Source organism: Pristiophorus japonicus, chromosome Y, assembly GCF_044704955.1.
Source record: "Pristiophorus japonicus isolate sPriJap1 chromosome Y, sPriJap1.hap1, whole genome shotgun sequence".
In the NCBI taxonomy this organism is placed as follows: Eukaryota; Metazoa; Chordata; class Chondrichthyes; family Pristiophoridae; genus Pristiophorus; species Pristiophorus japonicus.
In genome coordinates this window covers 8273446-8301025 of record NC_092011.1, presented here as the reverse complement: position 1 = coordinate 8301025, position 27580 = coordinate 8273446, and positions in this window count along the sequence as shown.

Below are 27580 nucleotides of genomic sequence, written 5' to 3'. Positions count from 1 at the left end.
ATTCAGGGTAAGTGTCACTGTACAGGGTCCCTGTGTATTCAGGGTAAGAGTCACTGTACAGCTCCCTGTGTATTCAGGGTAAGGTTTACTGTACAGGGAACCTGTGTATTCAGGGTAAGTGTCACTGTACAGGGTCCCTGTGTATTCAGTGTAAGGTTCACTGTACAGGTCCCTGTGTATTCAGTGTAAGGGTTACTGTACAGGGTCCCTGTGTATTCAGGGTAAGGATCGCTTACAGGGTCCCTGCGTATTCAGGTTAAGTGTCACAGTACAGTGTCCCTGTGTATTCAGGGTAAGGGTCACTGTACAGATCCCTGTGTATTCAGGGTAAGGGTCAATGTACAGGGTCCCTGTGTATTCAGGGTAAGGGTCACTGTACAGGGTCCCTGTTTATTCAGGGTAAGGGTTACTGTACAGGGTCCCTGTGTATTCAGGGTAAAGGTTATGGTACAGGATACCTGTGTATTCAGGGTAAGGGTTACTGTAAAGGATCCCTGTATATTCAGGGTGAGGGTCACTCTACAGGGTCCCTGTGTATTCAGGGTATGGGTTACTGTACAGGGTCCCTGTCTATTCAGGGTAAGGGTTATTGTAAAGGTTCCCTGTGTATTCGGGGTAAGGGTCACTGTACAGGGTCCCTCTGTATTCAGGGTAAGGGTTACTGTACAGGGTCCCTGTGTATTCAGGGTAAGTGTCACTGTACAGGGTCCCTGTGTATTCAGGGTAAGGGTCACTGTACAAGTCCCTGTGTATGCAGGGTGATGGTTACTTTACAGGGTCCCTGTGTATTCAGGGTAAGAGTCACTGTACAGGGTCCCTGTGTATTCAGGGTAAGGGTCACTGTACAGGTCCCTGTGTATTCAGGGTAAGGGCTACTGTACAGGATCCGTATGTATTCACGGTAAGGGTCGCTTAAAGGGTACCTGTGTATTCAGGTTAAATGTCACTGTACAGTGTCCCTGTGTATTCAGGGTAAGTGTCACAGTACAGGTCCCTGTGTATTCAAGGTAATGGTCACTGTACAGGGTCCCTGTGTATTCAGGGTAAGTGTCGCTTACAGGGTCCCTGTGTATTCAGGTTAAGTGTCACTGTACAGGGTCCCTGGGTATTCAGGGTAAGGGTTACTGTACAGGGTCCCTGTGTATTCAGATTAAGGGTCACTGTACAGGGTCCCTGTTTATTCAGGGTAAGGGTTACTGTACAGGGTCCCTGTGTATTCAGGGTAAAGGTTATTGTACAGGATCCCTGTGTATTCAGGGTAAGTGTCACTGTACAGGTTCCCTGTGTATTCAGGGTAAGCGTCACTGTACAGGTCACTGTGTATTCAGGTTAAGTGTCACTGTACAGGGTCCCTGGTTATTCAGGGTAAGGGTTACTGTACAGGGTCCCTGTTTATTCAGGGTAAGGGTTACTGTACAGGGTCCCTGTGTATTCAGAGTAAAGGTTATTGTACAGGATACCTGTGTATTCAGGGTAAGGGTTACTGTAAAGGATCCCTGTGTATTCAGGGTGAGGGTCACTCTACAGGGTCCCTGTGTATTCAGGGTAAGGGTTACTGTACAGGGTCCCTGTGTATTCAGGGTAAGGGTTATTGTACAGGATCCCTGTGTATTCAGGGTACAGGGTCCCTGTGTATTCAGGGTAAGGGTCACTGTACAGGGTCCCTGTTTATTCAGCGTAAGGGCTTTTGTACAGGATCCCTGTGTATTCAGGGTAAGGGTTACGGTACAGGGACCCTGTGTATTCAGGGTAAGGGTCACTGTACAGTGTCCCTGTGTATTCAGCGTAAGGGTTATTGTACAGGGTCCCTGTGTATTCAGGGTAAGGGTTACTGTAGAGGGACCCTGTGTATTCAGGGTAAGGTTTACTGTACAGAGTCCCTGTGTATTCAGGGTAAGGGTTACTGCACAGGATCCCTGTGTATTCAGGGTACAGGGTCCCTGTGTATTCAGGGTAAGGGTCAGTGAACAGTGTCCTTGTGTATTCAGGGTAAGGGTCACTGTACAGGGTCCCTGTGTATTCAGGGTAAGGGTTACTGTACAAGTTCCCTGTGTATTCAGGGTAAGGGTTACTGTACAGGGTCCCTGTATATTCAGGGTATGGGTCACTGTACAGTGTCCCTGCGTATTCATGGTAAGGGTTGCAGTACAGGGTCCCTGTGTATTCAGGGTAAGGATTATTGTACAGGATCCCTGTGTATTCAGGGTTAGGGTCACTATAGAGGGTCCCTGTGTATTCACGGTAAGGGTTATTGTACAAGATCCCTGTGTATTCAGGGTAAGGGTCACTGTACAGGGTCCCTTTGTATTCAGGGTAAGGGTTACTGTACAGGGTGTCTGTGTATTCAGGGTAAGGGCTATTGTACAGGATCCCTATGTATTCAGGGTAAGGGTTACGGTACAGAGACCCTGTGTATTCAGAGTAAGGGTCACTGTAAAGGATCCCTGTGTTTTCAGCGTAAGGGTTACTGTACAGGGTCCCTGTGTATTCAGGGTAAGTGTCACTGTACAGGGTCCCTGTGTATTCAGGGTAAGAGTCACTGTACAGCTCCCTGTGTATTCAGGGTAAGGTTTACTGTACAGGGAACCTGTGTATTCAGGGTAAGTGTCACTGTACAGGGTCCCTGTGTATTCAGTGTAAGGTTCACTGTACAGGTCCCTGTGTATTCAGTGTAAGGGTTACTGTACAGGGTCCCTGTGTATTCAGGGTAAGGATCGCTTACAGGGTCCCTGCGTATTCAGGTTAAGTGTCACAGTAAAGTGTCCCTGTGTATTCAGGGTAAGGGTCACTGTACAGATCCCTGTGTATTCAGGGTAAGGGTCAATGTACAGGGTCCCTGTGTATTCAGGGTAAGGGTCACTGTACAGGGTCCCTGTTTATTCAGGGTAAGGGTTACTGTACAGGGTCCCTGTGTATTCAGGGTAAAGGTTATGGTACAGGATACCTGTGTATTCAGGGTAAGGGTTACTGTAAAGGATCCCTGTATAATCAGGGTGAGGGTCACTCTACAGGGTCCCTGTGTATTCAGGGTATGGGTTACTGTACAGGGTCCCTGTCTATTCAGGGTAAGGGTTATTGTAAAGGTTCCCTGTGTATTCGGGGTAAGGGTCACTGTACAGGGTCCCTCTGTATTCAGGGTAAGGGTTACTGTACAGGGTCCCTGTGTATTCAGGGTAAGTGTCACTGTACAGGGTCCCTGTGTATTCTGGGTAAGGGTCACTGTACAAGTCCCTGTGTATGCAGGGTGATGGTTACTTTACAGGGTCCCTGTGTATTCAGGGTAAGAGTCACTGTACAGGGTCCCTGTGTATTCAGGGTAAGGGTCACTGTACAGGTCCCTGTGTATTCAGGGTAAGGGTTACTGTACAGGATCCGTATGTATTCACGGTAAGGGTCGCTTAAAGGGTACCTGTGTATTCAGGTTAAGTGTCACTGTACAGTGTCCCTGTGTATTCAGGGTAAGTGTCACAGTACAGGTCCCTGTGTATTCAAGGTAATGGTCACTGTACAGGGTCCCTGTGTATTCAGGGTAAGTGTCGCTTACAGGGTCCCTGTGTATTCAGGTTAAGTGTCACTGTACAGGGTCCCTGGGTATTCAGGGTAAGGGTTACTGTACAGGGTCCCTGTGTATTCAGATTAAGGGTCACTGTACAGGGTCCCTGTTTATTCAGGGTAAGGGTTACTGTACAGGGTCCCTGTGTATTCAGGGTAAAGGTTATTGTACAGGATACCTGTGTATTCAGGGTAAGGGTTACTGTAAAGGATCCCTGTGTATTGAGGGTGAGGGTCACTCTACAGGGTCCCTGTGTATTCAGGGTAAGGGTTACTGTACAGGGTCCCTGTGTATTCAGGGTAAGGGTTATTGTACAGGATCCCTGTGTATTCAGGGTAAGTGTCACTGTACAGGTTCCCTGTGTATTCAGGGTAAGGGTCACTGTACAGGTCACTGTGTATTCAGGTTAAGTGTCACTGTACAGGGTCCCTGGTTATTCAGGGTAAGGGTTACTGTACAGGGTCCCTGTTTATTCAGGGTAAGGGTTACTGTAAAGGATCCCTGTGTATTCAGGGTGAGGGTCACTCTACAGGGTCCCTGTGTATTCAGGGTAAGGGTTACTGTACAGGGTCCCTGTGTATTCAGGGTAAGGGTTATTGTACAGGATCCCTGTGTATTCAGGGTAAGTGTCACTGTACAGGTTCCCTGTGTATTCAGGGTAAGCGTCACTGTACAGGTCACTGTGTATTCAGGTTAAGTGTCACTGTACAGGGTCCCTGGTTATTCAGGGTAAGGGTTACTGTACAGGGTCCCTGTTTATTCAGGGTGAGGGTCACTCTACAGGGTCCCTGTGTATTCAGGGTAAGGGTTACTGTACAGGGTCCCTGTGTATTCAGGGTAAGGGTTATTGTACAGGATCCCTGTGTATTCAGGGTACAGGGTCCCTGTGTATTCAGGGTAAGGGTCACTGTACAGGGTCCCTGTTTATTCAGCGTAAGGGCTTTTGTACAGGATCCCTGTGTATTCAGGGTAAGGGTTACGGTACAGGGACCCTGTGTATTCAGGGTAAGGGTCACTGTACAGTGTCCCTGTGTATTCAGCGTAAGGGTTATTGTACAGGGTCCCTGTGTATTCAGGGTAAGGGTTACTGTAGAGGGACCCTGTGTATTCAGGGTAAGGTTTACTGTACAGAGTCCCTGTGTATTCAGGGTAAGGGTTACTGCACAGGATCCCTGTGTATTCAGGGTACAGGGTCCCTGTGTATTCAGGGTAAGGGTCAGTGAACAGTGTCCTTGTGTATTCAGGGTAAGGGTTACTGTACAGGGTCCCTGTGTATTCAGGGTAAGGGTTACTGTAAAGGGTACCTGTGTATTCAGGGTAAGGGTTACTGTACACGGTCCATGTGTATTCAGGGTAAGGGTCACTGTACAGGGTCCCTGTTTATTCAGGGTTAGGGTCACTGTACAGGGTCCCTGTGTATTCAGGGTATGGGTTACTGTAAAGTGTCCGTGTGTATTCAGGGTAAGGGTTAATGTACAGGGTCCCTGTCTATTCAGGGTAAGGGTCACTGTACAGGGTCCCTGTATATTCAGGGAAAGGCTTACTGTACAGGGTCCCTGTGTATTCAGGGTAAGGATCACTTTACTGGGTACCTGTGTATTCAGGGTTAGGGTCACTGTACAGGGTCCCTGTGTATTCAGGGTAAGGGTTACTGTACAGGGTCCCTGTCTATTCAGGGTAAGAGTCACTGTACAGGGATCCTGTGTAATCAGGGTAAGGGTTACTGTAAAGTGTCCCTGTTTATTCAGGGTAAGGGTCACTGTACAGGGTCCCTGTGTATTCAGGGTAAGGGTTACTGTACAAGTTCCCTGTGTATTCAGGGTAAGGGTTAATGTACAGGGTCCCTGTATATTCAGGGTATGGGTCACTGTACAGTGTCCCTGCGTAATCATGGTAAGGGTTGCAGTACAGGGTCCCTGTGTCTTCAGGGTAAGGGTTATTGTACAGGATCCCTGTGTATTCAGGGTTAGGGTCACTATACAGGGTCCCTGTGTATTCACGGTAAGGGTTATTGTACAAGATCCCTGTGTATTCAGGGTAAGGGTCACTGTACAAGGTCCCTTTTTATTCAGGGTAAGGGTTACTGTACAGGGTCCCTGTGTATTCAGGGTAAGGGCTATTGTACAGGATCCCTATGTATTCAGGGTAAGGGTTACGGTAGAGGGACCCTGTGTATTCAGAGTAAGGGTCACTGTAAAGTATCCCTGTGTTTTCAGCGTAAGGGTTACTGTACAGGGTCCCTGTGTATTCAGGGTAAGTGTCACTGTACAGGGTCCCTGTGTATTCAGGGTAAGGGTCACTGTACAAGTCCCTGTGTATGCAGGGTGATGGTTACTTTACAGGGTCCCTGTGTATTCAGGGTAAGAGTCACTGTACAGGGTCCCTGTGTATTCAGGGTATGGGTCACTGTACAGTGTCCCTGCGTATTCATGGTAAGGGTTACAGTACAGGGTCCCTATGTATTCAGGGTAAGGGTTACGGTAGAGGGACCATGTGTATTCAGAGTAAGGGTCACTGTAAAGTATCCCTGTGTTTTCAGCGTAAGGGTTACTGTACAGGGTCCCTGTGTATTCAGGGTAAGTGTCACTGTACAGGGTCCCTGTGTATTCAGGGTAAGGGTCACTGTACAAGTCCCTGTGTATGCAGGGTGATGGTTACTTTACAGGGTCCCTGTGTATTCAGGGTAAGAGTCACTGTACAGGGTCCCTGTGTATTCAGGGTAATGGTCACTGTACAGGTCCCAGTGTATTCAGGGTAAGGGTTACTGTACAGTATCCGTATGTATTCACGGTAAGGGTCGCTTAAAGGGTACCTGTGTATTCAGGTTAAGTGTCACTGTACAGTGTCCCTGTGTATTCAGGGTAAGTGTCACAGTACAGGTCCCTGTGTATTCAAGGTAATGGTCACTGTACAGGGTCCCTGTGTATTCAGGGTAAGTGTCGCTTACAGGGTCCCTGTGTATTCAGGTTAAGTGTCACTGTACAGGGTCCCTGGGTATTCAGGGTAAGGGTTACTGTACAGGGTCCCTGTGTATTCAGGGTAAGGGTCTCTGTACAGGGTCCCTGTTTATTCAGGGTAAGGGTTACTGTACAGGGTCCCTGTGTATTCAGGGTAAAGGTTATTGTACAGGATACCTGTGTATTCAGGGTAAGAGTTACTGTAAAGGATCCCTGTGTATTCAGGGTGAGGGTCACTCTACAGGGTCCCTGTGTATTCAGGGTAAGGGTTACTGTACAGGGTCCCTGTGTATTCAGGGTAAGGGTTATTGTACAGGATCCCTGTGTATTCAGGGTAAGTGTCACTGTACAGGGTCCCTGTGTATTCAGGGTAAGGGTCACTGTACAGGTCACTGTGTATTCAGGTTAAGTGTCACTGTACAGGGTCCCTGGGTATTCAGGGTAAGGGTTATTGTACAGGGTCCCTGTGTATTCAGTGTAAGGGTCACTGTACAGGGTCCCTGTTTATTCAGGGTAAGGGTTACTGTACAGGGTCCCTGTGTATTCAGGGTAAAGGTTATTGTACAGGATACCTGTGTATTCAGGGTAAGGGTTACTGTAAAGGATCCCTGTGTATTCAGGGTGAGGGTCACTCTACAGGGTCCCTGTCTATTCAGGGTAAGGGTTACTGTACAGGGTCCCTGTGTATTCAGGGTAAAGGTTATTGTACAGGATACCTGTGTATTCAGGGTAAGGGTTACTGTAAAGGATCCCTGTGTATTCAGGGTGAGGGTCACTCTACAGGGTCCCTGTGTATTCAGGGTAAGGGTTACTGTACAGGGTCCCTGTGTATTCAGGGTAAGGGTTATTGTACAGGATCCCTGTGTATTCAGGGTAAGTGTCACTGTACAGGGTCCCTGTGTATTCAAGGTAAGGGTCACTGTACAGATCCCTGTGTATTCAGGGTAAGGGTTACTGTACAGGGTCCCTGTGTATTCAGGGTAAGGGTCACTTACAGGATCCCTGTGTATTCAGGGTAAGGGTTACGGTACAGGGAACCTGTGTCTTCAGTGTAAGGGTCACTGTACAGTGTCCCTGTGTATTCAGGTTAAGGTTTATTGTACAGGGTCCCTGTGTATTCAGGGTAAGGGTTACTGTACATGGTCCCTGTGTATTCAGGTTAAGGTTTACTGTACAGAGTCCCTGTGTATTCAGGGTAAGGATCACTGTACAGGATCCCTGTGTATTCAGGGCAAGGGTCACTGTACAGGGTCCCTGTGTATTCAGGGTAAGGGTTACTGTACAGGGTCCCTATGTATTCAGGGCAAAGGTTACTGTACAGGGTCCCTGTATATTCATGGTAAGGAACACTCTGCAGTGTCCCTGTGCATTCAGGGTAAGGGTTACTGTAAAGGGTACCTGTGTAATCAGGGTAAGGGTTATTGTACAGTATCCCTGTGTATTCAGGGTTAGGGTCACTGTACAGGGTCCCTGTGTATTCAGGGTAAGGGTTATTGTACAGATCTCTGTGTATTCAGGGTAAGGGTCACTGTACAGGGTCCCTGTGTATTCAGGGTAAGGGTTACTGTACAGGGTCCCTGTCTATTCAGGGTAAGAGTCACTGTACAGGGATCCTGTGTAATCAGGGTAAGGGTTACTGTAAAGTGTCCCTGTTTATTCAGGGTAAGGGTCACTGTACAGGGTCCCTGTGTATTCAGGGTAAGGGTTACTGTACAAGTTCCCTGTGTATTCAGGGTAAGGGTTAATGTACAGGGTCCCTGTATATTCAGGGTATGGGTCACTGTACAGTGTCCCTGCGTATTCATGGTAAGGGTTGCAGTACAGGGTCCCTGTGTCTTCAGGGTAAGGGTTATTGTACAGGATCCCTGTGTATTCAGGGTTAGGGTCACTATACAGGGTCCCTGTGTATTCACGGTAAGGGTTATTGTACAAGATCCCTGTGTATTCAGGGTAAGGGTCACTGTACAAGGTCCCTTTTTATTCAGGGTAAGGGTTACTGTACAGGGTCCCTGTGTATTCAGGGTAAGGGCTATTGTACAGGATCCCTATGTATTCAGGGTAAGGGTTACGGTAGAGGGACCCTGTGTATTCAGAGTAAGGGTCACTGTAAAGTATCCCTGTGTTTTCAGCGTAAGGGTTACTGTACAGGGTCCCTGTGTATTCAGGGTAAGTGTCACTGTACAGGGTCCCTGTGTATTCAGGGTAAGGGTTACTGTACAGGGTCCCTGTGTATTCAGCGTAAGGGCTATTGTACAGGATCCCTGTGTATTCAGGGTAAGGGTTACGGTACAGGGACCCTGTGTATTCAGGGTAAGGGTCACTGTACAGTGTCCCTGTGTATTCAGGGTAAGGGTTATTGTACAGGGTCCCTGTGTATTCAGGATAAGGGTTACTGTAGATGGACCCTGTGTATTCAGGGTAAGGTTTATTGTACAGAGTCACTGTGTATTCAGGGTAAGGGTTACTGCACAGGGTCCTTGTGTATTCAGGGTAAGGTTTACTGTACAGAGTCGCTGTGTATTCATCGTAAGGGTTACTGTACAGGTTCCCTGTGTATTCAGGGTATGGGTTACTGTACACGGTCCCTGTGTATTCAGGGTAAGGGTCAGTGAACAGTGTCCCTGTGTATTCAGTGTAAGGGTTACTGTACAGGGTCCCTGTGTATTCAGGGTAAGGGTTACTGTAAAGGGTACCTGTGTATTCAGGGTAAGGGTTACTGTACACGGTCCATGTGTATTCAGGGTAAGGTTCACTGTACAGGGTCCCTGTTTATTCAGGGTTAGGGTCACTGTACAGGGTCCCTGTGTATTCAGGGTATGGGTTACTGTAAAGTGTCCGTGTGTATTCAGGGTAAGGGTTAATGTACAGGGTCCCTGTCTATTCAGGGTAAGGATCACTGTACAGGTTCCCTGTGTATTCAGGGAAAGGCTTACTGTACAGGGTCCCTGTGTATTCAGGGTAAGGATCACTTTACTGGGTACCTGTGTATTCAGGGTTAGGGTCACTGTACAGGGTCCCTGTGTTATCAGGGTAAGGGTTACTGTACAGTGTCCCTGTTTATTCAGGGTAAGTGTCACTGTACAGGGTCCCTGTGTATTCAGGGTAAGGGTTACTGTACAAGTTCCCTGTGTATTCAGGGTAAGGGTTACTGTACAGGGTCCCTGTATATTCAGGGTATGGGTCACTGTACAGTGTCCCTGTGTATTCATGGTAAGGGTTACAGTACAGGGTCCCTGTGTATTCAGGGTAAGGGTTATTATACAGGATCCCTGTGTATTCAGGGATAGGGTCACTATACAGGGTCCCTGTGTATTCACGGTAAGGGTTATTGTACAAGATCCCTGTGTATTCAGGGTAAGGGTCACTGTACAGGGTCCCTTTGTATTCAGGGTAAGGGTTACTGTACAGGGTGTCTGTGTATTCAGGGTAAGGGCTATTGTACAGGATCCCTATGTATTCAGGGTAAGGGTTACGGTACAGGGACCCTGTGTATTCAGAGTAAGGGTCACTGTAAAGGATCCCTGTGTTTTCAGCGTAAGGGTTACTGTACAGGGTCCCTGTGTATTCAGGGTAAGTGTCACTGTACAGGGTCCCTGTGTATTCAGGGTAAGAGTCACTGTACAGCTCCCTGTGTATTCAGGGTAAGGGTTACTGTACAGGGAACCTGTGTATTCAGGGTAAGTGTCACTGTACAGGGTCCCTGTGTATTCAGTGTAAGGTTCACTGTACAGGTCCCTGTGTATTCAGTGTAAGGGTTAATGTACAGGGTCCCTGTGTATTCAGGGTAAGGGTCGCTTACAGGGTCCCTGCGTATTCAGGTTAAGTGTCACTGTACAGTGTCCCTGTGTATTCAGGGTAAGGGTCACTGTACAGATCCCTGTGTATTCAGGGTAAGGGTCACTGTACAGGGTCCCTGTGTATTCAGGGTATGGGTTACTGTACAGTGTCCCTGTGTATTCAGGGTAAGGGTTATTGTAAAGGATCCCTGTGTATTCGGGGTAAGGGTCACTGTACAGGGTCCCTCTGCATTCAGGGTAAGGGTTACTGTACAGGGTCCCTGTGTATTCAGGGTAAGGGTTATTGTACAGGATTCCTGTGTATTCAGGGTAAGGGTTACTGTACAGGGTCCCTGTGTATTCAGGGTAAGTGTCACTGTACAGGGTCCCTGTGTATTCAGGGTAAGGGTCACTTTACAAGTCCCTGTGTATGCAGGGTGATGGTTACTTTACAGGGTCCCTGTGTATTCAGGGTAAGAGTCACTGTACAGGGTCCCTGTGTATTCAGGGTAAGGGTCACTGTACAGGTCCCTGTGTATTCAGGGTAAGGGTTACTGTACAGGATCCCTATGTATTCACGGTAAGGGTCGCTTACAGGGTACCTGTGTATTCAGGTTAAGTGTCACTGTACAGTGTCCCTGTGTATTCACGTTAAGTGTCACAGTACAGGTCCCTGTGTATTCAAGGTAATGGTCACTGTACAGGGTCCCTGTGTATTCAGGGTAAGGGTCGCTTACAGGGTCCCTGTGTATTCAGGGTAAAGGTTATTGTACAGGATACCTGTGTATTCAGGGTAAGGTTTACTGTAAAGGATCCCTGTGTATTCAGGGTGAGGGTCACTCTACAGGGTCCCTGTGTATTCAGGGTAAGGGTTACTGTACAGGGTCCCTGTTTATTCAGGGTAAGGGTTATTGTACAGGATCCCTGTGTATTCGGGGTAAGGGTCACTGTACAGGTTCCCTCTGTATTCAGGGTAAGGGTTACTGTACAGGGTCCCTGTGTATTCAGGTTAAGTGTCACTGCACAGGTCCCTGTGTATTCAGGGTAAGGGTCACTGTACAAGTCCCTGTGTATGCAGGGTGAGGGTTACTTTTCAGGGTCCCTGTGTATTCAGGGTAAGTGTCACTGAATTGGGTCCCTGTGTATTCAGGGTAAGGGTCACTGTACAGGTCCCTGTGTATTCAGGGTAAGGGTTACTGTACAGGTCCCTGTGTATTCACGGTAAGGGTCGCTTAAAGGGTCCCTGTGTATTCAGGTTAAGTGTCACTGTACAGTGTCTCTGTGTATTCAGGGTAAGTGTCACAGTACAGGTCCCTGTGTATTTAAGGTAATGGTCACTGTACAGGGTCCCTGTGTATTCAGGGTAAGGGTCGCTTACAGGGTCCCTTTGTATTCAGGTTAAGTGTCACTGTACAGGGTCCCTGTGTATTCAGGGTAAGGGTTACTGTACAGGGTCTCTGTGTATTCAGGGTAAGGGTCACTGCACAGGGTACCTGTGTATTCAGGGTAAGGGTTACTGAACAGGGTCCCTGTGTTTTCAGGGTAAGGGTTACTGTACAGGGTCCCTGTGTATTCAGAGTAAGGGTTATTGTACAGGATCCCTGTTTATTCAGGGTAAGGGTCACTGTACAGGGTCCCTGTCTATTCAGGGTAAGGGTTACTGTACTGGGTCCCTGTGTATTCAGGGTAAGGGCTATTGTACACGATCCTTGTGTATTCAGGGTAAGGGTCACTGTACAGGGTCCCTGTGTATTCAGGGTAAGGGTTATTGTACAGGATCCCTGTTTATTCAGGGTAAGGGTCACTGTACAGGGTCCCTGTCTATTCAGGGTAAGGGTTACTGTACTGGGTCCCTGTATATTCAGGGTAAGGTCTATTGTACACGATCCTTGTGTATTCAGCGTAAGGGTCACTGTACAGGGTCCCTGTGTATTCATGGTAAGGTTTATTGTACAGGGTCCCTGTCTATTCAGGGTAAGAGTCACTGTATAGGGACCCTGTGTAATCAGGGTAAGGGTTACTGTACAGTGTCCCTGTTTATTCAGGGTAAGGGTCACTTTACAAGGTCCCTGTGTATTCAGGGTAAGGGTTACTGTAAAAGTTAACTGTGTATTCAGGGTAAGGGTTACTGTACAGGGTCCCTGTATATTCAGGGTATGGGTCACTGTACAGTGTCCCTGTGTATTCAGGGTAAGGGTTACAGTACAGGATCCCTGTGTATTCAGGGTTAGGGTCACTATACAGGGTCCCTGTCTATTCACGGTAAGGGTTATTGTACAGGATCCATGTGTATTCAGGGTAAGGGTTACTGTACAGGGTTCCTGTGTATTCAGGGTAAGGGCTATTGTACAGGATCCCTATGTATTCAGGGTAAGGGTTACGGTACAGGGTCCCTGTGTATTCAGGGTAAGGGCTATTGTACAGGATCCCTGTCTATTCAGGGTAAGAGTCACTGTACAGGGACCCTGTGTAATCAGGGTAAGGGTTACTGTACAGTGTCCCTGTTTATTCAGGGTAAGGGTCACTTTACAAGGTCCCTGTGTATTCAGGGTAAGGGTTACTGTACAAGTTAACTGTGTATTCAGGGTAAGGGTTACTGTACAGGGTCCCTGTATATTCAGGGTATGGGTCACTGTACAGTGTCCCTGTGTATTCAGGGTAAGGGTTATTGTACAGGATCCCTGTGTATTCAGGGTTAGGGTCACTATACAGGGTCCCTGTGTATTCACGGTAAGGGTTATTGTACAGGATCCATGTGTATTCAGGGTAAGGGTTACTGTACAGGGTTCCTGTGTATTCAAGGTAAGGGCTATTGTACAGGATCCCTAAGTATTCAGGGTAAGGGTTACGGTACAGGGTCCCTGTGTATTCAGGGTAAGGGCTATTGTACAGGATCCCTATGTATTCAGGGTAAGTGTCACTGTACAGGGTCCCTGTGTATTCAGGGTAAGAGTCACTGTACAGCTCCCTGTGTATTCAGGGTAAGGATCACTGTACAGGGAACTGGGTATTCAGGGTAAGTGTCACTGTACAGGGTCCCTGTGTATTCAGTGTAAGGTTCACTGTACTGGTCCCTGTGTATTCAGTGTAAGGGTTACTGTACAGGGTCCCTGTGTATTCAGGGGAAGGGTCGCTTACAGGGTCCCTGCGTATTCAGGTTAAGTGTCACTGTACAGTGTCCCTGTGTGTTCAGGGTAAGGGTCACTGTACAGATCCCTGTGTATTCAGGGTAAGGGTCACTGTACAGGGTCCCTGTGTATTCAGGGTATGGGTTACTGTACAGGGTCCCTGTGTATTCAGGGTAAAGGTTATTGTACAGGATACCTGTGTATTCAGGGTAAGTGTTACTGTAAAGGGTCCCTGTGTATTCAGGAAAAGGTTCCGTGTACAGGGTCCCTGTGTATTCAGGGTAATTGTTACTGCACAGGGTCCCTGTGTATTCAGGGTAAGGGTTATTGTACAGGATCCCTGTGTATTCAGGGTAAGGGTCACTGTACAGGGTCCCTCCTTATTCAGGGTAAGGATCACTGTACAGGATCCCTGTGCATTCAGGGTAATGGTCACTGTACAGGGTCCCTGTCTATTCAGGGTAAGGGTTACTGTACTGGGTCCCTATGTATTCAGTGTAAGGGCTATTGTACACGATCCTTGTGTATTCAGGGTAAGGGTCACTGTACAGGGTCCCTGTGTATTCAGGGTAAGGGTTATTGTACAGGATCCCTGTTTATTCAGCGTAAGTGTCACTGTACAGGGTCCCTGTGTATTCATGGTAAGGTTTATTGTACAGGATCCCTGTGTATTCACGGTAAGGGTCACTGTACAGGGTCCCTGTGTATTCAGGGTAAGGGTTACTGTACAGGGTCCCTGTGTATTCAGGGTAAGGGTCGCTTACAGGGTCCCTGTGTATTCAGCTTAAGTGTCACTGTTCAGGGTCCCTGTGTATTCAGGGTAAGGGTCGCTTACAGGATCCCTGTGTATTCAAGGTAAGGGTTACTGTACAGGGAACCTGTGTATTCAGGGTAAGGGTCACTGTACAGTGTCCCTGTGTATTCAGGTTAAGGTTTATTGTACAGGTCCCTGTGTATTCAGGGTAAGGGTTACTGTACAGGGTCCCTGTGTATTCAGTGTAAGGGTCGCTTACAGGATCCCTGTGTATTCAGGGTAAGGGTTACGGTACAGGGAACCTGTGTATTCAGGGTAAGGGTCACTGTACAGTGTCCCTATGTATTCAGGGTAAAGGTTACTGTACAGGGTCCCTGTATATTCATGGTAAGGAACACTGTACAGTGTCCCTGTGCATTCAGGGTAAGGGTTACCGTACAGGGTTCCCGTGTATTCAGGGTAAGGGTTATTGTACAGTATCCCTGTGTATTCAGTGTTAGGGTCACTGTACAGGGTTCCTGTGTATTCAGGGTAAGGATTATTGAACAGGATCTCTGTGTATTCAGGGTAAGGGTTACTGTAAAGGGTACCTGTGTATTCAGGGTAAGGGTTACTGTACACGGTCCATGTGTATTCAGGGTAAGGGTCACTGTACAGGGTCCCTGTTTATTCAGGGTTAGGGTCACTGTACAGGGTCCCTGTGTATTCAGGGTATGGGTTACTGTAAAGTGTCCGTGTGTATTCAGGGTAAGGGTTAATGTATAGGGTCCCTGCCTATTCAGGGTAAGGGTCACTGTACAGGGTCCCTGTGTATTCAGGGAAAGGCTTACTGTACAGGGTCCCTGTGTATTCAGGGAAAGGATCACTTTACTGGGTCCCTGTGTATTCAGGGAAAGGCTTACTGTACAGGGTCCCTGTGTATTCAGGGAAAGGATCACTTTACTGGGTACCTGTGTATTCAGGGTTAGGATCACTGTACAGGGTCCCTGTGTATTCAGGGTAAGGGTTACTGTACAGGGTCCCTGTCTATTCAGGGTAAGAGTCACTGTACAGGGACCCTGTGTAATCAGGGTAAGGGTTACTGTACAGTGTCCCTGTTTATTCAGGGTAAGGGTCACTGTACAGGGTCCCTGTGTATTCAGGGTAAGGTTTACTGTACAAGTTCTCTGTGTATTCAGGGTAAGGGTTACTGTACAGGGTCCCTGTATATTCAGGGTATGGGTCACTGTACAGTGTCCCTGTGTATTCATGGTAAGGGTTACAGTACAGGGTCCCTGTGTATTCAGGGTAAGGGTTATTGTACAGGATCCCTGTGTATTCAGGGTTAGGGTCACTATACAGGGTCCCTGTGTATTCACGGTAAGGGTTATTGTACAAGATCCCTTTGTATTCAGGGTAAGGGGCACTGTACAGGATCCCTTTGTATTCAGGGTAAGGGTTACTGTACAGGGTCCCTGTGTATTCAGGGTAAGGGCTATTGTACAGGATCCCTATCTATTCAGGGTAAGGGTTACGGTACAGGGACCCTGTGTATTCAGAGTAAGGGTCACTGTAAAGTATCCCTGTGTTTTCAGCTTAAGGGTTACTGTACAGAGTCCCTGTATATTCAGGGTAAGTGTCACTGTAGAGGGACCCTGTGTATTCAGGGTAAGAGTCACTGTACAGCTCCCTGTGTATTCAGGGTAAGGGTTACTGTACAGGGAACCTGTGTATTCAGGGTAAGGGTCACTGTAAAGGGTCCCTGTGTATTCAGTGTAAGGTTCACTGTACAGGTCCTGTGTATTCAGTTTAAGGGTTACTGTACAGGGTCCCTGTGTATTCAGGGTAAGGGTCGCTTACAGGGTCCCTGCATATTCAGGTTAAGTGTCACTGTACAGTGTCACTGTGTATTCAGGGTAAGGGTCACTGTACAGATCCCTGTGTATTCAGGGTAAGGGTCACTGTACAGGGTCCCTGTGTATTCAGGGTAAGGGTCACTGTACAGGGTCCCTGTTTATTCAGGGTAAGGGTTACTGTACAGGGTCCCTGTGTATTCAGGGTAAAGGTTATGGTACAGGATACCTGTGTATTCAGGGTAAGGGTTACTGTAAAGTATCCCTGTGTATTCAGGGTGACGGTCACTCTACAGGGTCCCTGTGTATTCAGGGTATGGGTTACTGTACAGGGTCCCTGTGTATTCAGCGTAAGGGTTATTGTAAAGGATCCCTGTGTATTCGGGGTAAGGGTCATTGTACAGGGTCCCTCTGTATTCAGGGTAAGGGTTACTGTACAGGGTCCCTGTGTATTCAGGGTAAGGGTTATTGTACAGGATTCCTGTGTATTCAGGGTAAGGGTTACTGTACAGGGTCCCTGTGTATTCAGGGTAAGTGTCACTGTACAGGGTCCCTGTGTATTCAGGGTAAGGGTCATTGTACAAGTCCCTGTGTATGCAGGGTGATGGTTACTTTACAGGGTCCCTGTGTATTCAGGATAAGTGTCACTGTACAGGGTCCCTGTGTATTCAGGGTAAGGGTCACTGTACAGGTCCCTGTGTATTCAGGGTAAGGGTTACTGTACAGGTTCCCTATTTATTCACGGTAAGGATCGCTTACAGAGTACCTGTGTATTCAGGTTAAGTGTCACTGTACAGTGTCCCTGTGTATTCAGGGTAAGTGTCACAGTACAGGTCCCTGTGTATTCAAGGTAGTGGTCACTGTACAGGGTCCCTGTGTATTCAGGGTATGGGTCGCTTACAGGGTCCCTGTGTATTCAGGTAAAGTGTCACTGTACAGGTTCCCTGGGTATTCAGGGTAAGGGTTACTGTACAGGGTCTCTGTGTATTCAGGGTAAGGGTCACTGCACAGCGTACCTGTGTATTCTGGGTAAGGGTTACTGAACAGGGTCCCTGTGTTTTCAGAGTAAGGATTACTGTACAGGGTCCCTGTGTATTCAGGGTAAGGGTTATTGTACAGGAACCCTGTTTATTCAGGGTAATGGTCACTGTACAGGGTCCCTGTCTATTCAGGGTAAGGGTTACTTAACTGGGTCCCTGTGTATTCAGGGTAAGGGCTATTGTACACGATCCTTGTGTATTCAGGGTAAGGGTCACTGTACAGGGTCCCTGTGTATTCAGGGTAAGGGTTATTGTACAGGATCCCTGTTTATTCAGGGTAAGGGTCACTGTACAGGGTCCCTGTCTATTCAGGGTAAGGGTTACTGTACTGGGTCCCTGTGTATTCAGGGTAAGGTCTATTGTACACGATCCTTGTGTATTCAGCGTAAGGGTCACTGTAGAGGGTCCCTGTGTATTCATGGTAAGGTTTATTGTACAGGATCCCTGTGTATTCAGGGTAAGGGTCACTGTACAGGGTCCCTGTGTATTCAGGGTAAGGGTTACTGTACAGGGTCCCTGTGTATTCAGGGTAAGGGTCGCTTACAGGGTCCCTGTATATTCAGCTTAAGTGTCACTGTACAGGGTCCCTGTGTTTTCAGAGTTAGGGTTACTGTACAGGGTCCCTGTGTATTCAGGTTAAGGGTTATTGTACAGGATCCCTGTTTATTCATGGTAAGGGTCACTGTACAGGGTCCCTGTCTATTCAGGGTAAGGGTTACTTTACTGGGTGCCTGTTTATTCAGGGTAAGGGCTATTGAACACCATCCTTGAGTATTCAGGGTAAGGGTCAATGTACAGGGTCCCTGTGTATTCAGGGTAAGGGTTATTGTACAGGATCCCTGTTTATTCAGGGTAAGGGTCACTGTACAGGGTCCCTGTGTATTCAGGGTAAGTGTTACTGAACATGGTCCCTGTGTTTTCAGGGTAAGGGTCACTGTACAGGGTCCTTGTGTATTCAGGGTAAGGGTTACTGTAAAGGGTCCCTGAGTATTCAGGGTAAGGGTTATTGTACAGGATCCCTGTGTATTCAGGGTAAGGGTTATTGTAAAGGGTTCCTGTGTATTCAGGAAAAGGATCAGTGTACAGGGTCCCTCTGTATTCATGGTAAGGATCACTGTACAGGATCCCTGTGCATTCAGCGTAAGGGTTACTGTACAGCGTCCCTGTGTATTCAGGGTAAGTCTCACTGTAGAGAGTCTCTGTGTATTCAGGTTAAGGGTCACTGTACAGGTCCCTGTGTATGCAGGGTGAGGGTTACTGTACTGGGTCCCTGTGTATTCAGGGTAAGTGTCGCTTACAGGATCACTGTGTATTAAGGGTAAGGGTTACGGTACAGTGAACCTGTGTATTCAGGGTAAGGGTCACCATACAGTGTCCCTGTCTATTCAGGGTAAGGGTTATTGTACAGGGTCCCTGTGTATTCACTGTAAGGGTTACTGTACAGGGTCCCTGTGTATTCAGGGTAATGTTTACTGTACAGAGTCCCTGTGTATTCAGGGTAAGGGTTACTGCACAGGGTCCATGTGTATTCAGGGTATGGGTTAGTGTAAAGTGTCCGTGTGTATTCAGAGTAAGGATTAATGTACAGGGTCCCTGTGTATTCAGGGTAAGGATCACTGTACAGGGTCCTTGTGTATTCAAGGTAAGGTGCACTGTAAAGGGTACCTGTGTATTCAGGGTTAGAGTCACTGTACAGGGTCCCTGTGTATTCAGGGAAAGGGTTACTGTACAGGGTCCCTGTGTATTCAGGGTAAGGATCACTTTACTGGGTACCTGTGTATTCAGGGTTAGGGTCACTGTACGGGGTCCCTGTGTATTATTCAGGGTAAGGGCTACTGTACAGGGTCCCTGTCTATTCAGGGTAAGGGTCACTGTACAGGGTCCCTGTGTATTCAGGGTAAGGGTTACTGTAAAGTATCCCTGTGTATTCAGGGTGAGGGTCACTCGAGAGGGTCCCTGTGTATTCAGGGTATGGGTTACTGTACAGGGTCCCTGTGTATTCAGGGTAAGGGTTATTGTAAAGGATCCCTGTGTATTCGGGGTAAGGTTCACTGTACAGGGTCCCTCTGTATTCAGGGTAATGGTTACTGTACAGGATTCCTGTGTATTCAGGGTAAGGGTTATTGTACAGTATTCCTGTGTATTCAGGGTAAGGGTTACTGTACAGGGTCCCTGTGTATTCAGGGTAAGTGTCACTGTACAGGGTCCTGTGTATTCAGGGTAAGGGTCACTGTACAAGTCCCTGTGTATGCAGGGTGATGGTTACTTTACAGGGTTCCTGTGTATTCAGGGTAAGTTTCACTGTACAGGGTCCCTGTGTATTCAGGGTAAGGGTCACTGTACAGGTCCCTGTGTATTCAGGGTAAGGTTTACTGTACAGGATCCCTATGTATTCACGTTAAGGGTCGCTTACAGGGTACCTGTGTATTCAGGTTAAGTGTCACTGTACAGTGTCCCTGTGTATTCAGGGTAAGTGTCACAGTACAGGTCCCTGTGTATTCAAGGTAATGGTCAGTGTACAGGGTCCCTGTGTATTCAGGGTAAGGGTCGCTTACAGGGTCCCTGTGTATTCAGGTTAAGTGTCACTGTACAGGGTCCCTGGGTATTCAGGGTAAGGGTTACTGTACAGGGTCTCTGTGTATTCAGGGTAAGGGTCACTGCACAGGGTACCTGTGTATTCAGGGTAAGGGTTACTGAACAGGGTCCCTGTGTTTTCAGGGTAAGGATTACTGTACAGGGTCCCTGTGTATTCAGGGTAAGGGTTATTGTACAGGATCCCTGTTTATTCAGGGTAAGGATCACTGTACAGGGTCCCTGTCTATTCAGGGTAAGGGTTACTGTACTGGGTCCCTGTGTATTCAGGGTAAGGGCTATTGTACACGATCCTTGTGTATTCAGGGTAAGGGTCAATGTACATGGTCCCTGTGTATTCAGGGTAAGGTCTATTGTACACGATCCTTGTGTATTCAGCGTAAGGGTCACTGTACAGGGTCCCTGTGTATTCATGGTAAGGTTTATTGTACAGGATCCCTGTGTATTCAGGGTAAGGGTCACTGTACAGGGTCCCTGTGTATTCAGGGTAAGGGTTACTGTACAGGGTCCCTGTGTATTCAGGGTAAGGGTCTCTTACAGGGTCCCTGTGTATTCAGCTTAAGTTTCACTGTACAGGGTCCCTGTGTTTTCAGAGTTAGGGTTACTGTACAGGGTCCCTGTGTATTCAGGTTAAGGGTTATTGTACAGGATCCCTGTTTATTCAGGGTAAGGGTCACTGTACAGGGTCCCTGTCTATTCAGGGTAAGGGTTAATGTACTGGGTGCCTGTGTATTCAGGGTAAGGGCTATTGTACACGATCCTTGTGTATTCAGGGTAAGGGTCAATGTACAGGGTCCCTGTGTATTCAGGGTAAGGGTTATTGTACAGGATCCCTGTTTATTCAGGGTAAGGGTCACAGTACAGGATCCCTGTGTATTCAGGGTAAAGGTTACTGAACATGGTCCCTGTGTTTTCAGGGTAAGGGTCACTGTACAGGGTCCTTGTGTATTCAGGGTAAGGGTTACTGTAAAGGGTCCCTGTGTATTCAGGGTAAGGGTTATTGTACAGGATCCCTGTGTATTCAGGGTAAGGGTTACTGTAAAGGGTTCCTGTGTATTCAGGAAAAGGATCAGTGTACAGGGTCCCTCTGTATTCAGGGTAAGGATCACTGTACAGGATCCCTGTGCATTCAGCATAAGGGTTACTTTACAGCGTCCCTGTGTATTCAGGGTAAGTCTCACTGTACAGGGTCCCTGTGTATTCAGGGTAAAGGTCACTGTACAGGTCCCTGTGTATGCAGGGTGAGCGTTACTGTACAGGGTCCCTGTGTATTAAGGGTAAGGGTTACGGTACAGGGAACCTGTGTATTCAGGGTAAGGGTCACCATACAGTGTCCCTGTCTATTCAGAGTAAGGGTTATTGTACAGGGTCCCTGTGTATTCACGGTAAGGGTTACTGTACAGGGTCCCTGTGTATTCAGGGTAATGCTTAATGTACAGAGTCCCTGTGTATTCAGGGTAAGGGTTACTGCACAGGGTCCATGTGTATTCAGGGTATGGGTTACTGTAAAGTGTCCGTGTGTATTCAGAGTAAGGGTTAATGTACAGGGTCCCTGTGTATTCAGGGTAAGGATCACTGTACAGGGTCCCTGTGTATTCAAGGTAAGGTGTACTGTACAGGGTACCTGTGTATTCAGGGTTAGGGTCACTGTACAGGATCCCTGTGTATTCAGGGAAAGGGTTACTGTACAGGGTCCCTGTGTATTCAGGGTAAGGATCACTTTACTGGGTACCTGTGTATTCAGGGTTAGGGTCACTGTACAGGGTCCCTGTGTATTCAGCGTAAGTGCTACTGTACAGGGTCCCTGTCTATTCAGGGTAAGGAACACTGTACAGGGACCCTGTGTATTCAGGGTAAGGGTTACTGTACAGTGTCCCTGTTTATTCAGGGTAAGGGTCACTGTATAGGGTCCCTGTGTATTCAGGGTAAGGGTTACTGTACAAGTTCCCTGTGTATTCAGGGTAAGGGTTACTGTACAGTGTCCCTGTATATTCAGGGTATGGGTCACTGTACAGTGTCCCTGTGTATTCATGGTAAGGGTTACTGTACAGGTTCCCTGTGTATTCAGGGTAAGGGTTATTGTACAGGATCCCTGTGTATTGAGGGTTAGGGTCACTATACAGGGTCCCTGTGTATTCACGGTAAGGTTATTGTACAGGATCTCTGTGTATTCAGGGTAAGGGTTACTGTACAGGGTCCCTGTGTATTCAGGGTAAGGGCTATTGTACAGGATCCCTGTGTATTTAGGGTAAGGGTTACGGTACAGGGACCCTTTGTATTCAGGGTAAGGGTCACTGTACAGGATCCCTGTGTATTCAGCGTAAGGGTTACTGTACAGGGTCCCTGTGTATTCAGGGTAAGTGTCACTGTACATGGTCCCTGTGTATTCAGGGTAAGAGTCACTGCACAGCTCCCTGTGTAATCAGGGTAAGGGTTACTGTACAGGGACCCTGTGTATTCAGGGTAAGTGTCACTGTACAGGGTCCCTGTGTATTCAGGGTAAGGTTCACTGTACAGGTCCCTGTGTATTCAGGGTAAGGGTTACTGTACAGGGTCCCTGTGTATTCAGGGTAAGGGTCGCTTACAGGGTCCCTGCGTATTCAGGTTAAGTGTCACTGTACAGTGTCCCTGTGTATTCAGGGTAAAGTTCACTGTACAGATCCCTCTGTATTCAGGGTAAGGGTCACTGTACAGGGTCCCTGTTTATTCAGGGTAAGGGTCACTGTACAGGTTCCAAGTGTATTCATGATAAGGGTTACTGTACAGGGACCTTGTGTATTCAGGGTAAGGATTATTGTACAGGATACCTATGTATTCAGGGTAATCTTACTGTAAAAGGTCCCTGTTTATTCAGGGTAAGGGTCACTGTACAGGGTCCCTGTGTATTCAGTATAAGGGTTACTGTACAGGGTCCCTGTGTATTCAGGGTAAGGATTATTGTACAGGATCCCTGTTTATTCAGGGTAATGGTCCCTGTACAGGGTCCCTGTCTATTCAGGGTAAGGGTTACTGTACTGGGTCCCTGTGTATTCAGGGTAAGGTCTATTGTACACGATCCTTGTGTATTCAGGGTAAGGGTCAATGTACAGGGTCCCTGTGTATTCAGGGTAAGGGTTATTGTACAGGATCCCTGTTTATTCAGGGTACGGGTCATTGTACAGGATCCCTGTCTATTCAGGGTAAGGGTTACTGTACTGGGTCCCTGTGTATTCAGGGTAAGGGCTATTGTACACGATCCTTGTGTATTCAGGGTAAGGGTCACTATACAGTGTCCCTGTGTATTCAGGGTAAGGGTTATTGTACAGGATCCCTGTGTATTCAGGAAAGGGTTACGGTACAGGGACCCTGTGTATTCAGGGTATGGGTCACTGTACAGGATCCCTGCGTATTCATCGTAAGGATTACTGTACAGGGTCCCTGTGTATTCAGGGTAAGTGTCATTGTACAGGATCCCTGTTTATTCAGGGTAAGGGTCACTGTACAGGGTCCCTGTCTATTCAGGGTAAGGGTTATTGTACTGGGTCCCTGTGTATTCAGGGTAAGGGCTATTGTACACGATCCTTGTGTATTCAGTGTAAGGGTCACTGTACAGGGTCCCTGTGTATTCAGGGTAAGGTTTATTGTACAGGATCCCTGTTTATTCAGGGTAAGGGTCACTGTACAGGGTCCCTGTCTATTCAGGGTAAGGGTTACTGTACTGGGTCCCTGTGTATTCAGGGTAAGGGCTATTGTACACGATCCTTGTGTATTCAGGGTAAGTGTCACTGTACAGGGTCCCTGTGTATTCAGGGTAAGGGTTATTGTACAGGATCCCTGTGTATTCAGGGTAAGGGTCACTGTACAGAGTCCCTGTGTATTCAGGGTAAGGGTTACTGTAAAGGTTCCCTGTGTATTCAGGGTAAGGGTTATTGTACAGGATCCCTGTGTATTCAGGGTAAGGATCACTTTACTGGGTACCTGTGTATTCAGGGTTAGGGTCACTGTACAGGGTCCCTGTGTATTCAGGGTAAGGGTCACTGCAGAGGGTACCTGTGTATTCAGGGTAAGGGTTACTCTACAGTTCCCCTGTGTTTTCAGGGTAAGAGTTACTGTACAGGGTCCCTGTGTATTCAGGGTAATGGTTATTGTACAGGATCCCTGTTTATTCAGGGTAAGGGTCACTGTACAGGGTCCCTGTCTATTCAGGGTAAAGGTTACTGTACTGGGTGCCTGTGTATTCAGGGTAAGGGCTATTGTACACGATCTTTGTGTATTCAGGCTAAGGGTCACTGTACAGGGTCCCTGTGTATTCAGGGTAAGAGTTATTGTACAGGATCCCTGTTTATTCAGGGTAAGGGTCACTGTACAGTGTCCCTGTCTATTCAGGGTAACGGTTACTGTACTGGGTCCCTGTGTATTCAGGGTAAGGTCTATTGTACACGATCCTTGTGTATTCAGGGTAAAGGTCACTGTTATGGGTCCCTGTGTATTCATGGTAAGGGTTATTGTACATGATCCTTGTGTATTCAGGGTAAGGGTCACTGTACAGGGTCCCTGCGTATACAGGGTAAGTGTTACTGTACAGGATCCCAGTGTATTCAGGGTAAGGGTCGCTTACAGGGTCCCTGTGTATTCAGCTTAAGTGTCACTGTACAGGGTCCCTGTGTTTTCAGGGTAAGGGTTATTGAACAGGGTCCCTGTGTATTCAGGGTAAGGGTTATTGTACAGGATCCCTGTCTATTCAGGGTAAGGGTTACTGTACTGGGTGCCTTATGTATTCAGGGTAATGACTATTGTACACGATCCTTGTGTATTCAGGGTAAGGGTCACTGTACAGGGTCCCTGTGTATTCAGGGTAAGGGTTATTGTACAGGATCCCTGTTTATTCAGGGTAAGGTTCACTGTACAGGGTCCCTGTCTATTCAGGGTAAGGGTTACTGTACTGGGTCCCTGTGTATTCAGGGTAAGGGCTATTGTACACGATCCTTGTGTATTCAGGGTAAGGGTCACTGTACAGTGTCCCTGTGTATTCAGGGTAAGAGTTATTGTACAGGATCCCTTTGTATTCAGGGTAAGGGTCACTGTACAGGGTCCCTGTGTATTCAGGGTAAGGGTTACTGTACAGGGTCCCTGTGTATTCAGGGTAAGGGTCACTGTACAGGGTCCCTGTGTATTCAGTGTAAGGATTACTGTAAAGGGTCCCTGTGTATTCAGGGTAAGGGTTATTGTACAGGATCCCTGTGTATTCAGGGTAAGGGTTACTGTAAAGGGTCCCTGTGTATTCAGGAAAAGGGTCAGTGTACAGGGTCCCTGTGTATTCAGGTTAAGGGTTACTGTACAGGATCCCTATGTATTCAGGGTAAGGGTCACTGTATAGGGTCCCTCTGTATTCAGGGTAAGGATCACTGTACAGTATCCCTGTGCATTCAGCTTAAGGGTTACTGTACAGCGTCCCTGTGTATTCAGGTTAAGTCTCACTGTACAGGGTCCCTGTGTATTCAGGGTAAGGGTCACTGTACAGATCCCTGTGTATGCAGGGTGAGGGTTACTGTACAGGGTCCCTGTGTATTCAGGGTAAGTGTCGCTTACAGGATCCCTGTGTATTCATGGTAAGGGTTACGGTACAGGGAACCTGTGTATTCAGGGTAAGTTTCACCGTAGAGTGTCCCTGTCTATTCAGGGTAAGGGTTATTGTACAGGGTCCCTGTGTATTCAGGGTAAGGGTTACTGTACAGGGTCCCTGTGTATTCAGGGTAAGGTTTACTGTACAGAGTCCCTGTGTATTCAGGGTAAGGGTTACTGCACATGGTCCATGTGTATTCAGGGTATGGGTTACTGTAAAGTGTCCGTGTGTATTCAGGGTAAGGATTAATATACAGGGTCCCTGTATATTCAGGGTAAGGATCACTGTACAGAGTCCCTGTGTATTCAGGGTAAGGGCCACTGTACAGGGTACCTGTGTATTCACGGTTATGTTCACTGTACATGGTCCCTGTGTATTCAGGGAAAGGTTTACTGTACAGGGTCCCTGTGTATTCAGGGTAAGGATCACTTTACTGGGTACCTGTGTATTCAGGGTTAGGGTCACTGTACAGGGTCCCTGTGTATTCAGGGTAAGGGCTACTGTAAAGGGTCCCTGTCTATTCAGGGTAAGGGTCACTGTACAGGGACCCTGTGTATTCAGGGTAAGGGTTACTGTACAGTGTCACTGTTTATTCAGGGTAAGGGTTACTTTACAGGGTCCCTGTGTATTCAGGGTAAGGGCTATTGTACAGGATCCCCGTGTATTCAGGTTAAGGGTTATGGTACAGGGACCCTGAGTCTTCAGGGTAAGGTTCACTGTACAGGATCCCTGTGTATTCAGCGTAAGGGTTACTGTATAGGGTCGCTGTGTATTCAGGGTAAGTCTCACTGTACAGGGTCCCTGTGTATTCAGGTTAAGTGTCACTGTACAGTTTCCCTTTGTATTCAGGGTAAGGGTCACTGTACAGATCCCTGTGTATTCAGGGTAAGGGTCACTGTACACGGTCCCTGTGTATTCATGGTAAGGGTCACTGTACAGGTTCCCTGTGTATTCAGGGTAAGGGTTACTGTACAGGGTCCCTGTCTATTCAGGGTAAGGGTTATTGTACAGGATACCTGTGTATTCAGGGTAAGGGGTACTGTGAAAAGTCCCTGTGTATTCAGGGTAAGGGTCACTGTACAGGGTCCCTGTGTATTCAGGGTAAGGTTTACTGTACAGGGTCCCTGAGTATTCAGGGTAAGGGTTATTGTACAGGATCCCTGCTTATTCAGGGTAAGGGTCACTGTACAGGGTCCCTGTCTATTCAGGGTAAGGTTTACTGTACTGTGTCCCTGTTTATTCAGGGTAAGGGCTATTGTACACGATCCTTGTGTATTCAGGGTAAGTGTCACTGTACAGGGTCCCTGTGTATTCAGGGTAAGGGTTATTGTACAGGATCCCTGTTCATTCAGGGTAAGGGTCACTGTAGAGGGTCCCTGTTTATTCAGGGTAAGGGTTACTGTACTGGGTCCCTGTGTATTCAGGGTAAGGGCTATTGTACACGATCCTTGTGTATTCAGGGTAAGGGTCACTGTACAGTGTCCCTGTGTATTCAGGGTAAGGGTTATTGTACAGGATCCCTGTGTATTCAGGGTAAGGGTCACTGTCAGGGTCCCTGTGTATTCAGGGTAAGGGTTACTGTACAGGGTCCCTGTGTATTCAGGGTAAGGGTCACTGTACAGGGTCCCTGTGTATTCAGGGTAAGGGTTACTGTAAAGGGTCCCTGTGTATTCAGGGTAAGGGTTATTGTACAGGATCCCTGTATATTCAGGGTAAGGTTTACTGTAAAGGGTCCCTGTTTATTCAGGAAAAGGGTCAGTGTACAGGGTCCCTGTGTATTCAGGGTAAGGGTTACTGTACAGGATCCCTGTGTATTCAGGGTAAGGGTCACTGTACAGGGTCCCTCTGTATTCAGGGTAAGGATCACTGTACAGGATCCCTGTGCATTCAGCGTAAGGGTTACTGTACAGCGTCTCTGTGTATTCAGGGTAAGTCTCACTGTACAGGGTCCCTGTGTATTCAGGGTAAGGGTCACTGTACAGGTCCCTGTGTATGCAGGGTGAGGGTTACTGTACAGGGTCCCTGTGTATTCAGGGTAAGTGTCGCTTACAGGATCCCTGTGTATTCAGGATAAGGATTACGGTACAGGGAACCTGTGTATTCAGGGTAAGGGTCACTGTACAGTGTCCCTGTCTATTCAGGGTAAGGGTTATTGTACAGGGTCCCTGTGTATTCAGGGTAAGGGTTACTGTACTGGGTCCCTGTGTATTCATGGTAAGGTTTACTGTACAGAGCCCCTGTGTATTCAAGGTAAGGATTACTGCACAGGGTCCATGTGTATTCAGGGTATGGGTTACTGTAAAGTGTCCATGTGTATTCAGGGTATGGGTTAATGTGCAGAGTCCC